Source organism: Oryx dammah, unplaced genomic scaffold, assembly GCF_014754425.2.
Source record: "Oryx dammah isolate SB20612 unplaced genomic scaffold, SCBI_Odam_1.1 HiC_scaffold_24, whole genome shotgun sequence".
NCBI lineage: Eukaryota > Metazoa > Chordata > Mammalia > Artiodactyla > Bovidae > Oryx > Oryx dammah.
The window spans coordinates 47,653,741-47,666,639 of record NW_024070208.1 but is presented as its reverse complement, the minus strand read 5'-3'; the positions used below and the strand labels follow the sequence as shown (position 1 = coordinate 47,666,639).

Below are 12,899 nucleotides of genomic sequence, written 5' to 3'. Positions count from 1 at the left end.
TGACAAACCTAGACAACATATTCAAAAGCAGAGACATCACTTTGCCAACAAAGGTCTGTATAATCAAAGCTATGGTTTTTCCAGTAGTCATGTACAGATATGAAAGTTGAACCATAAAGAAGGCTGAGCACTGAAGAATTGATGCTTTTGAATTGTAATGGCCAAGAACTCTTGAGAATCCCCTGGACTTCAAGGAGATCAAACCAGTCAATCCTAAAGGAAATCAATCCTGAATATTCTTTGTAAGGACTGGTGCTGAAGCTGGAGCTCCAATACTTTGGCCACCTGATGTGAAGAGCCAACTCATTGGAAAAGATTCTGATGTTGGGGAAGATTAAAGGCAGGAGGAATAGGGGCTGGCAGAAGATGAGATGGTTGGACAGCATCACTAACTCAATGGACATGAGTTTGAGCAAAGTCCAGGAGATAGTGAAGGACAAGGGAGCCTGGTATGTTGCAATCCATGGGGTGGCAGAGTTGGACATGACTTAGCAACTGAACAAAAAACTGGCTTTTTTTTTTAAGAATATTTATTTATGTATTGCTTTAATTGGCTGAACCAGGTCTTAGCTGTGGCAGGCAAACTCTTAGTTGAGGCATGTACTATCTATTTCCCTGACCAGGAATCGAACTTGGGTCCACTGCATTGGGAGTGCAGAGTCTTAACAACTGGACCACCAGGGAAGTCCCAGCTTTTATTTGTTTATTTAGTTTTGGTTCTCCTGGGTCCTCATTGCTGCACACAGACTTTGTGGCTAGTTGGCGGGGTGGTGGGGAGGGTTACTCTTTCTTGCGGTGCTTGGGCTTCTTATTGCAGTGGGTTCCCTTGTTGCAGAACACAGGCTGTAGGCTCATGGGCTTCCGAGCTGCAGCTTGGATGCTCAGTAATTGTGGCTCATGGGCTCTAGAGCACTGGCTCTGTCATTGTGGCACATGTGGCTTAGTTCCTCTGCAACATGTGGGAATTTCCCAGACCAGGGATCAGACTCATGACCCCTGCATCAGCAGGCAGATTCTCAACCACTAGACCATCAGGGAAGCTCCTAAACTGGCTTTTCAGTTATATCTCTGTATTTTCTTACTGGTTACTCAACGATTATAGTATACATCTTTAACTTTTCACAATCTAGAGTTAATATTGTACTAGTTCATATAAAATGCAGAAACCTTGCAATCATATTAAGTCCATTTACCACCTCCCTGCTTTTCCTATAGCTCAAATATACTACAACTATGTTCACATACATCTAGCCTCACAAGACCATGTGATCATTTTTGCCTTAAACATTTATAACACATAAAGAAATTAGCAGGAAAACAATAACATTTGTTAAAACCTCTAAATATTTTTGTCATTTTGATTTTGTCTCTTTTGTATTTTCCTTCCAGCTTTATTGCTGTACAATTAATATACAGCACTGTACAAGTTTAAGGGGGTACAGATAATGATTTGACTTCCATACATCATGAAATGATGATCATAATAAGATTACTGAACATACATCATATCATATAGACACATTGTTGTTGTTGTTGTTGTTCAATTGCTAAGTCATGTCCAACAGTAAGGGAGGTAATGTGTATACTACTACTACTCCATGGACTGCAGCATACCAGTCTCCCCTGTCTTTCACTACCTTCTGGAATTTGCTCAAACTCATGAGCAAATTGAGTTGGTGATGCCATCCAACCATCTCATCCTCTGTCATCCCCTTCTCCTCCTGCCTTCAATCTTTTCCAGCATCAGAGTCTTTTTCCAATGAGTTTGCTCTTCGCATCAGATGGCCAAAGTATTGGAGCTCCAGCTTCAGCATCAGTCCTTCCAATGAACATTCCAGATTATTTCCTTTAGGATTGACTGGTTTGATCTCCTTGCAGTCCAGGGGATTCTCAAGAGTCTTCTCCAGCACCACAATTCAAAAACATCATTTCTTCAGTGATCAGCCTTCCTTATAGTCCAACTATCACATCCATACATGACTACTGGAAAAACCACAGCATTGACTATACAGACATTTGTCAGCAAAGTGACATTTCTGCTTTTGAATATGCTTTCTAGGTTTGCCATAGCTTTCCTTCCAAGGAGCAGGTCTCTTTTAATTTCGTGGCTACAATCACCATTCACCATGGTTTTCCCTACTTTTTTCAACTTAAGCCTGAATTTTGTAACAAGGAGTTCATGACCTTAGCCACAGTCAGCTTCAGTTCTTGTTTTTGCTGACTGTATAGAGCTTCTCCATCTTATTATGTTTCTGCAAAGAAACATAATCAATATGATTTTGGTATTGACCATCTTGTGACGCCTATGTGTAGAGTTATCTTTTGGGTTATCAGAAAAGGATGTTTGCTGTGACAAGCATGCTCTCTTGACAAAACTCGTTAGCCTTTGCCCTGCTTCACTTGTACTCCAAGGCCAAACTTGCCTGTTATTCCAATCTCATGACTTTCTACTTTTGCATCGCAACCCCCTATGGTGAAAAGGACATCATTTTTTGGTGTTAGTTCTAGAAGGCCTTGTAGGTCTTCATAGAACTGATGAATTTCTTCATTGATTCTTCAGCTTCTTCAACCATTCTTCTCAATGGTTGAGGCATAGACTTGGATTACTGTGATGTTGAATGGTTTGCCTTCAAAATGAACCAAGGTCATTCTGTCATTTTTGAGGGTGCACCCAAGTACTGTATTTCAGGCTGTTTTCCTCTAAGGGATTCTTGCCAACAGTAGTCAATATAATGGTCATCAGAACTAAATTTACCTATTCCCAACCACTTTAGTTCACTGATTCCTAATATGTCGATACTCAATATTTCCATTCCCTGCTTGACCACATCCAATTTACCAAACTTGATTCAAGGACCTAACATTCCAGGTTCCTATGCAATATTGTTATTTACAGCATTGAACTTTACTTTCACCACCAGACACATGCACAACTGATCAACATTTCCACTTTGGCCCAGTCTCTTCATTCTTTCTGGAGCTATTAGTAATTGCCCTCCACTCTTCCCCAGTAGTATATTGGATACCTTCTGGCTTTGGAACTCATCTTCCAATGTCATATATTTTTTCCTTTTCATACTGTTCATGGGGTTCTCAAGGAAAGAATACTGGAGTGAGTTGTCATTTTCTTCTCCAGTAGACCACATTTTGTCAGAATTCTTCACTATGACCCATCCATGTTGGGTGGCCCCATATGGCATGACTTAACAGCTTCATTGGGTTATGCAAGCCCCTTTGCCACGACAAAGCTGTGATCCATGTAGGGGATAGATACATTAAAGAAATTTTAAAAATATTTTTCCCTATGATAATTCAAGATTTACTGTCTTAACAGCTTTCATAACAGCTTTCATATATATAATGTAGAGCAGTGTTATTTACCATGCTGACACCCTTAGTACTTATTTATCTTATAACTAGAAGTTATAAGATAACTTTTGATCACCTTTATCCAATTTCTGCCCCACTCCTCCCACCCTGCCCCACTCAATACTCTAATTTTCTTGAAGGAAAATTGTCTTAGTAAGTTGCCTGGAAGATCTAAGCACTTTGTATCTAATATATCATAATATGAGCTCTTCTCATTAGCCCCAAATAACTGGCTTTATTTTTTGTTTGTTAGACAGTTTTTCTGATGTCATTCCAAGATTATAAGTGGTTTAAAGAAAACAAACAAAACAAAACATTAAACAAACCTGTTTCACTTTTGGCCAAAACATTAGCATTGCTGGTAATTTCATAACAATCACATTGTCAAGGGAAGAAACAACACATCTTTCAACAAATAAATATCTCACATTCTGATGGGGAAGGCTTAAGATGAAAAGATCATCCTTGAAGTTCTATTGGCCATTTCTATTTTTTAATAATCTCCTTTTTTGGCAGATATTTTTACAATAACTGAAACAGCATTCAAGACACTCAGAATGTATCTTTGAAGACCCTACAGCTATAAATGTAGCCAATTAAAACTTCCATTTATATTTCTATAAAAGTTATGAATTATTGTGGAGAGCTATTACAATGACAACCTTAATTTGGTTCTGCAATCATATAAAACCTCTGGTTTTCAATTATCTTCTCTGTGCCTGATAAAAGGTGAAACAGAAAAAGCAGCTGCAAACTTCTGGCTAATTCACCTGGAGTAGTCTAAGTGGGAGTGAAGTCAAAACCCAGAGCCAATTAAAATTCAAGAGGAATCAGTAACATATTCACCAAAACTTATGTTTGTACAGCTTTTTTTCTTTTGATAGAAAATGACTGCTTTTGTTTGTACCATCTTTAAATCAACTTATTTTTTATTGAAGTATAGTTGATTTACAATGTTGTGTTAGTTTCAGGTATACAGCAAAGTGATTCACACACACATATGTTCTTTTTCAGATTTTTTTCTATTATCAGTTCAGTTCAGTTCAGTCTCTCAGTCGTGTCTGACTCTTTGCAACCCCATGAATCACAGCACGCCAGGCCTCCCTGTCCATCACCAACTCCCGGAGTTCACTCAAACTCACGTCCATCGAGTCAGTGATGCCATCCAGCCATCTCATCCTCTGTCATCCCCTTCTCCTCCTGCCCCCAATCCCTCCCAGCATCAGAGTCTTTTCCAATGAGTCAACTCTTCACATGAGGTGGCCAAAGTACTGGAGTTTCAGCTTTAGCATCATTCCTTCCAAAGAAATCCCAGGGTTGATCTCCTTCAGAATGGACTGGTTAGATCTCCTTGCAGTCCAAGGGACTCTCAAGAGTCTTCTCCAACACCACAGTTCAAAAGCATCAATTCTTCGGTGCTCAGCTTTCTTCACAGTCCAACTCTCACATCCATACATGACTACTGGAAAAACCATAGCCTTGACTAGACGGACCTTAGTCGGCAAAGTAATGTCTCTGCTTTTGAATATGCTATCTAGGTTGGTCATAACTTTAGGTTATTATAAAATATTGAGTATAGTTCCCTGTGCTATACAGTAGATCCTTGCTGTTTATGTATTTTATATGTAATAGTGTGTATATGTTATGTTTTTGTACCATTTCTAAGACAAATATCACTGGAGAAATAAAGAAATTATTACCCTCTGGTAAATAAATGCACATGGACCCTAGTTTTCATCTTCAAACAAGTATCCTAAGGTTGAGACTAGATGGGCCTGCCTCCTTCACTCCCTACTCAGTCTTAGAAAACAAAACAAAGACAGGCTATCCCTCTAAGAATTTAGAGTATTAATTATCATGGTCTTATTTTTATGAAAGTCATCTCTTTATTTTATACCTTTAGGGCTCAAACAGTGTTTTGTTTTGCATTTTGTAGTTGCTGTTGTTGTTTTTGGCCACAAGGCATGCAGGATCTTAGTTCCCCAACCAGGGATCAAGCCAATATAGAGAATCCTATTAAGATTCATGGGGCTTCCAAGGTGGCTCAGTGGTAAAAAGAATCCACCTGCCAATGTAGGAGATGTGAGTTCTATCCCTGGGTGGGGAAGATCCCCTGGGGAAAGAAATAGCAACTCACTCCAATATTCTTGCCCAGGAAATCCCATGAACAGAGGAGTCTGGCAGGCTACAGTCAGTCCATGGGGTTACAAAAGAGTCAGATATGACTTAGTGATTAAACATAGGTATATATATTTGTGTGTGTGTGTGTGTAAAACTGAATCACTTTGCTATATACCTGAAACACTGTGAATCAACTGTAGTTTGGGAATTCCCTGGCAGTCTAGTAGTTAGAACTTGGTGCTTTCTTGGCCGGGGCCCAAGCTGAGTCCCTGGTTGGGGAACTAAGATCCTGCAAGTCGTGCTGCATGGCCAAAAACAAAACCCACTGTAGTTCAGTTCTTTACAAAAGAAGAAATTAGTGTACTCAGCAAAGCAAGTTCACTTAAGTTCCAAAGACTTCAAAAATGGCCTTAAATCTTATTATGTAGTAAAAGGATTTTTCAAAACAGTTGCTACTAGAACATGGAACAATAGCTTTTTAATAATTTCTGATGAGATTTCATGACCACTCTCTATATTTTTAACTCAGATTTAAATCACTTCAATTTTCTTGGTCTAATGTACCTAAGAGTTCTTCCATCTTTATGAGGTATTTTTACCTTGATGAGGTATTTTTACAGTTTCTTTATTTAGTCAACACACATTTATTGAGCACTGACTATGTCCTAATCCCAGTGTGGAAAATTCAGAAACAGAATAAATTATTTTTCCCTGTGGCATAGTTTGTCAAGATAACAATATCTTCTTGTACAACTCTACAATTGTAGGCCCCAGTATTAGTACCTCAATGCAAATTGCTTTTAACTATTTTGCAATAAATAATCTCGAAATATTTGAATACATGCCTTCATCTAAACCTATAGTTCTTTAATTTTCTTAGGTCTTTCAGTGACCTTCATGTGAGAAACAGAGCCTCCCCTCATCAAACTACCAAAGGTTGCTTCAGTTTCAGTGAAAAGACAGAATAAACCATTCAGAATTATCCAGTAGTTTCCAAAGGGCCATGGGTACACATTTCGTGTTTTCTTCTGTACTTACTGTCCTCCTTAAAGCCCCTTCCTCCTTCTGCTCCTGTTAATTTTTATCAAGATTATCTGTGCTTGTTGTAGTTAAAAGTATAAATACTTCTACAAGGGTTTTTTTTTTTTTTTTAATGAAACACCAATAATCCCACCTTACCTTTTCCTGGCATTACTCCATCCCTAAAGACACCCACATTCAACACATCCAATCTGTGATGTTTTCCTCCATATTTCTACATAATATGTGTAAATGACCATCTCTTTGGTGGCACAAATTTTCTTTTATGTGGAATTAATAATATGTGTGTATGTGTGTGTAAGTTTTTATGTGTTTAGTTTTCTGTATACAGATTTCTACCTCAGTTCAGTTCAGTTCAGTCACTCAGTCGTGTCTGACTCTTTGTGACCCTGTGAATCACAGCACACCAGGCCTCCCTGTCTATCACCAACCCCCGGAGTCCACCCAAACCCATGTCCATTGAGTTGGTGATGCCATCCAGCCATCTCATCCTCTGTTGTTCCCTTCTCCTCCTGCCCCCAATCCCTCCCAGCATCAGTCTTTTCCAATGAGTCAACTCTTCACATGAGGTGGCCAAAGTACTGGAGTTTCAGCTTCAGCATCAGTCCTTACAATGAACACCCAGGACTGATCTCCTTTAGTATGGACTGGTTGGATCTCCTTGCAGTCCAAGGGACTCTCAAGAGTCTTCTCCAACACCACAGTTCAAAAGCATCAATTCTTCAGCACTCAGCTTTCTTTATAGTCCAACTCTCACATCGATACATGACCACAGGAAAAACTATAGCCTTGACTAGATGGACTTTGTTGGCAGAGTAATGTCTCTGCTTTTTAATATACTATCTAGATTGGTCATAACTTTCTTTCCAAGGGGTAAGCGTCTTTTAATTTCATGGCTGCAGTCACCATCTGCTGTGATTTCGGAGCCCAGAAAAATAGTCTGACACTGCTTCCACCGTTTCCCCATCTATTTCCCATGAAGTGATGGGACTGGGTGCCATGATCTTAGTTTTCTAAATGTTGAGCTTTAAGCCAACTTTTTCGCTCTCCTCTTTCACTTTCATCAAGAGGCTTTTTAGTTCCTCTTCACTTTCTGCCATAAGATTGGTGTCATCTGCATATCTGAGGTCACTGATATTTCTCCCAGCAATCTTGATTCCAGCTTGTGCTTCTTCCAGCCCAGAGTTTCTCATGATGTACTCTGCATAGAAGTTAAATAAGCAGGGTGACAATATACAGCCTTGACGTACGTACTCCTTTTCCTATTTGGAACCAGTATGCTGTCCCATGTCCAGTTCTAACTGTTGCTGCATGACCTGCATACAGATTTCTCAAGAGGCAGGTCACGTGGTCTGGTATTCCCATCTCTTTCAGAATTTTCCACAGTTTTTGTGATCCACACAGTCAAAGGCTTTGGCATAGTCAATAAAGCAGAAATAGATGTTTTTCTGGAACTCTCTTGCTTTTTCCATGAACCAGCAGATGTTGACTATTTGATCTCTGGTTCCCTCTGCTTTTCTAAAACCAGCTTGAAAACAACAGAAAACAACAGAATGGGAAAGAGCAGAGAAGGCAATGGCAACCCACTCCAGTACTCTTGCCTGGAAAATCCCATGGATGGAGGAGCCTGGTAGGCTGTAGTCCATGGGGTCACTAAGAGTCGGATACAACTGAGCAACTTCACTTTCACTTTTCACTTTCATGCATTGGAGAAGGAAATGGCAACCCACTCCAGTACTCTTGCCTGGAGAATCCCAGGGATGGGGAAGCCTGGTGGGCTGCCATCTATGGGGTCACACAGAGTCGGACACAACTGAAGCGATGCAGCAGCAGCAGCAGCAGCAGAGATCTCTTCAAAAAAATTAGAGATACCAAGGGAACATTTCATGCAAAGATGGGCTTGATAAAGGACAGAAATGATATGGACCTAACAGAAGCAGAAGATATTAAGAAGAGGTGGCAAGAATACACAGAACGACTGTACAAAAAAGATCTTCACAACCAAGATAATCACGATGGTGTGATCACTCACCTAGAGCCAGACATCCTGGAATGTGAAGTCAAGTGGGCCTTAGAAAGCATCACTATATACAAAGCTAGTGGTGGTGATGGAGTTCCAATTGAGCTATTTCAAATCCTGAAAGATGATGCTGTGAAAGTGCTGCACTCAGTATGCCAGCAAATTTGGAACACTCAGCAGTGGCCACAGGACTGGAAAAGGTCAGTTTTCGTTCCAATCCCAAAAATGCAATGCCAAAGAATGCTCAAACTACCACACAATTGCACTCATCTCACACACTAATAAAGTAATGCTCAAAATTCTCCAAGCCAGGCTTCAGCAATATGTAAACCGTGAATTCCAGATTTCTAATTAACCATTCCCACCAAATCTTTACCAGATGCCTAAATCAGGGGTCAGCAAACATTTTCTATAAAAGAGACAGACAGTAAATATTTTGGGCTTTCTGGTTCACATACAGTTTGCTGCACTTTTTGGTCCAACCCTTTTTTTTTTTTTTTTTCTTTTTTCCTCTCTCATTTTTTTCTCCAACCTTTTTAAAATGTAAAAAAAAAAAAAAAAGTCATGCCTTAGGTTGGATTTGGACTTCAGGCTACAATTTGTTAACCTCCAGCCTAAATCTCTTTGAAAGACATTCAAATGTATGCAACATTCTATTCATTTCATAGTCTTGGATAAGATTCTCCTAGAAGTTTTTCATTGGCTCTGATCTGGTCTTGTTGTCTGTTCTCTCACGTTATCCTGAGGATCCCTTTCACTTCTCATCTGCACAGGGTCCCATGCTCAGATAATCTTCACTATTTCATGTCTTTCTCTGCCTCGGTTTACTCCCTCATTTTGGTGAAGTGTAGACTTAATCAACTCTACGAAAGGTAAAAGAGTAACAAATTTGAGACCTTGCATGTCTAAAAATATCTTATTCTTTCCTCACACCTGACTGGTAGTATGGCTGGGTATAAAATTCAATATTAGAACTCATTTTTCTTCAGAATTCTAAAAGCATTTCTCCTCTACCTGCTAGATTTGAATGTCACTGTTGAAAATTTTGAAGCTTTTCATCCTCCTTTATACATGACTTATTTTATCTCTGGGAATTTTAGGAAATTATTTTTGGCCTCAGGGTTTGAAGGTTCATATAAATATAGTTCTATTCACACTGGTATCTTAAGACATCAAAACCTTATACTCTTGAAATTCATGTCCTTTGATTTTAAGGAACTTTCCCAAATTATTTTCTTAATATTCCTCCTTGCCCTCATTTCTTCTGTTCTTTCTTTCTGGAACTTATATTTAGATGATGGAACTCTGCTGCTGCTGCTAAGTCGCTTCAGTCGTGTCCGACTCTATGCGACTCCATAGAAGGCAGCCCACCAGGTTCCCTCATCCCTGGGATTCTCCAGGCAAGAACACTGGAGTGGGTTGCCATTTCCTTCTCCAATGCAGGAAAGTGAAAAGTGAAAGTGAAGTCGCTCAGTCGTGTCCAACACTGTGCGACCCCATGGACTGCAGCCCACCAGGCTCCTCCGTCCCTGGGATTTTCCAGGCAAGAGTACTGGAATGGGATGCTATCTTTTAGTTTGGCTCTATCTTCTGTTGCATTTTCCTTTTTACTTTTGATTCTTTCATTGCTGCTCTCATATCTCTAATTTTAATCTTTTGCTCTACATGTTTAGAACATTCCTGTTTGCTACATAGTTGTAGTATCTTTCTTATATCTCTGAGATATGAGAGATATTAATAGCCATTAATAGCTTTGTTTTATATTTTGCCTATCTTCAGTTCAGTTCAGTCACTCGTTCGTGTCTGACTATTTGCGACCCCATGGACTGCAGCATGCCAGGCCTCCCTGTCCATTGCCAACTCCCAGATTTTGCTCAAACCTATGTCTATTGAGTTGGTGATGCCATCCAACCATCTCACCCTCTGTCATCCCCTTTTCCTCCTGCCTTCTATCTTTCCCAGCATCAGGGTCTTTTAAATGAGTCAGTTCTTCACATCAGGTGGCCAAAGTACTGGAGTTTCAGCTTCAACATCAGTCCTTCCAATGAATATTCAGGACTGATTTCCTTTAGGATGCACTGGTTGGATCTCCTTGCAGTCCAAGGGACTCTCAAGAGTCTTCTCCAACACCACAGTTCAAAAGATTCAATTCTTCAGTGCTCAGCTTTCTTTATAGTCCAACGCTCACATCCATACATGACTACTGGAAAAACCAGAGCCTTGACTAGATGAATCTTTGTTGATAAAGTAATGTCTCTGCTTTTTAATATGCTGTCTAGGTTGGTCATAACTTTGCTTCCAAGCAGTAAGCATCTTTTAATTTCATGGCTGTAGTCACCATCCACAGGGATTTTGGAGCCCAAAAAAAGTAAAGTTTGCCACTGTTTCCACTTCTTCCCCATCTATTTCCCATGAAGTGATGGGACCAGATGCCATGATCTTACTTTTCTGAATATTGACTTTTAAGCCAACTTTTTCACTTTCTTCTTTCACTTTCATCAAGAGGCTCTTTAGTTATTCTTCACTTTCTTCCATAAGGGTGGTGTCATTTGCATATCTGAAGTTATTAATATTTCTCCCAGCAATCTTGATTTCAGCTTGTGCTTCCTCCAGCCCAGCATTTCTCATGATGTACTCTGCATATAAGTTAAATAAGCAGGGTGACAATATACAGCCTTGATGTACTCCTTTTCCTATTTGGAACCAGTATGCTGTCCCATGTCCAGTTCTAACTGTTGCTGCATGACCTGCATACAGATTTCTCAAGAGGCAGGTCACGTGGTCTGGTATTCCCATCTCTTTCAGAATTTTCCACAGTTTTTGTGATCCACACAGTCAAAGGCTTTGGCATAGTCAATAAAGCAGAAATAGATGTTTTTCTGGAACTCTCTTGCTTTTTCCATGATCCAGCAGATGTTGGCAATTTGATCTCTGGTTTCTCTGCCTTTTCAAAATTCAGCTTGAACATCTGGAAGTTCCCAGTTCACATTTTGTTGAAGCCTGGCTTGGAGAATTTTGAGCATTACTTTACTAGTGTGTGAGATGAGTGCAATTGTGCAATAGTTTGAGCATTCTTTGGCATTGCCTTTCTTTGGGATTGGAATGACAACTGACTTTTTCCAATCCTGTGGCCACTGCTGAGTTTTCCAAATTTGCTGGCATATTGAATGCAGCACTTTCACAGCATCATCTTTTAGGATTTGAAATAGCTTAACTGGAATTCCATCACCTCCACTAGTTTTGTTGATAGTGATGCTTCCTACGGCCTACTTGACCTCTCATTCCAGGATGTCTGGCTCTAGGTGAGTGATCACACCATCGTGATTATCTGGGTCATGAAGATCTTTTTTGTACAGTTTTTCTGTGTATTCTTGCCACCTCTTCTTAATACCTTCTGCTTCTGTTAGGTCCATACCATTTCTATCCCTTATTTAGCCCATCTTTGCATGAAATGTTCCCTTGGTATCTCTAATTTTCTTGAAGAGATCTCTAGTCTTTGCCATTCTACTGTCTTCCTCGATTTCTTTCCACTGATCACTGAGCAAGGCTTTCTTATCTCTCCTTGCTCCTCTTTGGAACTCTGCATTCAAACAGGTATATCTTTCCTTTTTTCCTTCCCTTTTTGCTTCTCTTCTTTTCACAGCTATTTGTAAGGCCTCCTTACAAATAGCTTTTTTGAATTTCTTTTTCTTGGCAATGGTCTTGATCCCTGTCTCCTGTACAATGTCACGAACCTCATTCCATAGTTCATCAGGCACTCTATCAGATCTAGTTCCTTAAATCTATTTCTCACTTCCATTGTATAATCGTAAGGGATTTGATTCAGGTCATACCTGAATGGTCTAGCGGTTTTGCCTGCTTTCTTCAATTTAAGTCTGAATTTGGCAATAAGGAGTTCATGATGTGACACACAGTCAGCTCCTGGTCTTGTTTTTGCTGACTGTGTAGAGCTTCTCCATCTTTGGCTGCAAAGAATATAATCAATCTGATTTCGGTGTTGACCATCTGGTGATGTCCATGTGTAGAGTCTTCTCTTGTGTTGTTGGAAATAGATGTTTGCTATGCCCAGTGAGTTCTCTTGGCAAAACTCTATTAGCCTTTGCCCTGCTTCATTCCATACTCCAAGGCCAAATTTGTCTATTTCTCCAGGTGTTTCTTGACTTCCTACTTTTGCATTCCAGTCCCCTATAATGAAAAGGTCATCTTTTTTGGGTCATCTTTTTTCCCTATCTTACATGGTGGAAAGGAAATGGCAACTGCCTAGAGAATCCCAAGGACAGACAAGGCTGCCAGTGGTGGTTTGTGGGGTCGCAAATTTTCAGACATGACTGAGTGCACATCAAGTACC

General features: G+C 39.9%; 1 non-coding gene across 1 annotated transcript; it reads right to left on the bottom strand.

Moving 5' to 3' along the window:
- Positions 1 to 611: 611 nt before the first annotated feature.
- TRNAG-CCC lies at positions 612 to 684 on the bottom strand. The gene has a single exon. It is a non-coding gene; the product is annotated as a tRNA-Gly (tRNA).
- Between the last annotated feature and the right edge of the window lie 12,215 nt (positions 685 to 12,899).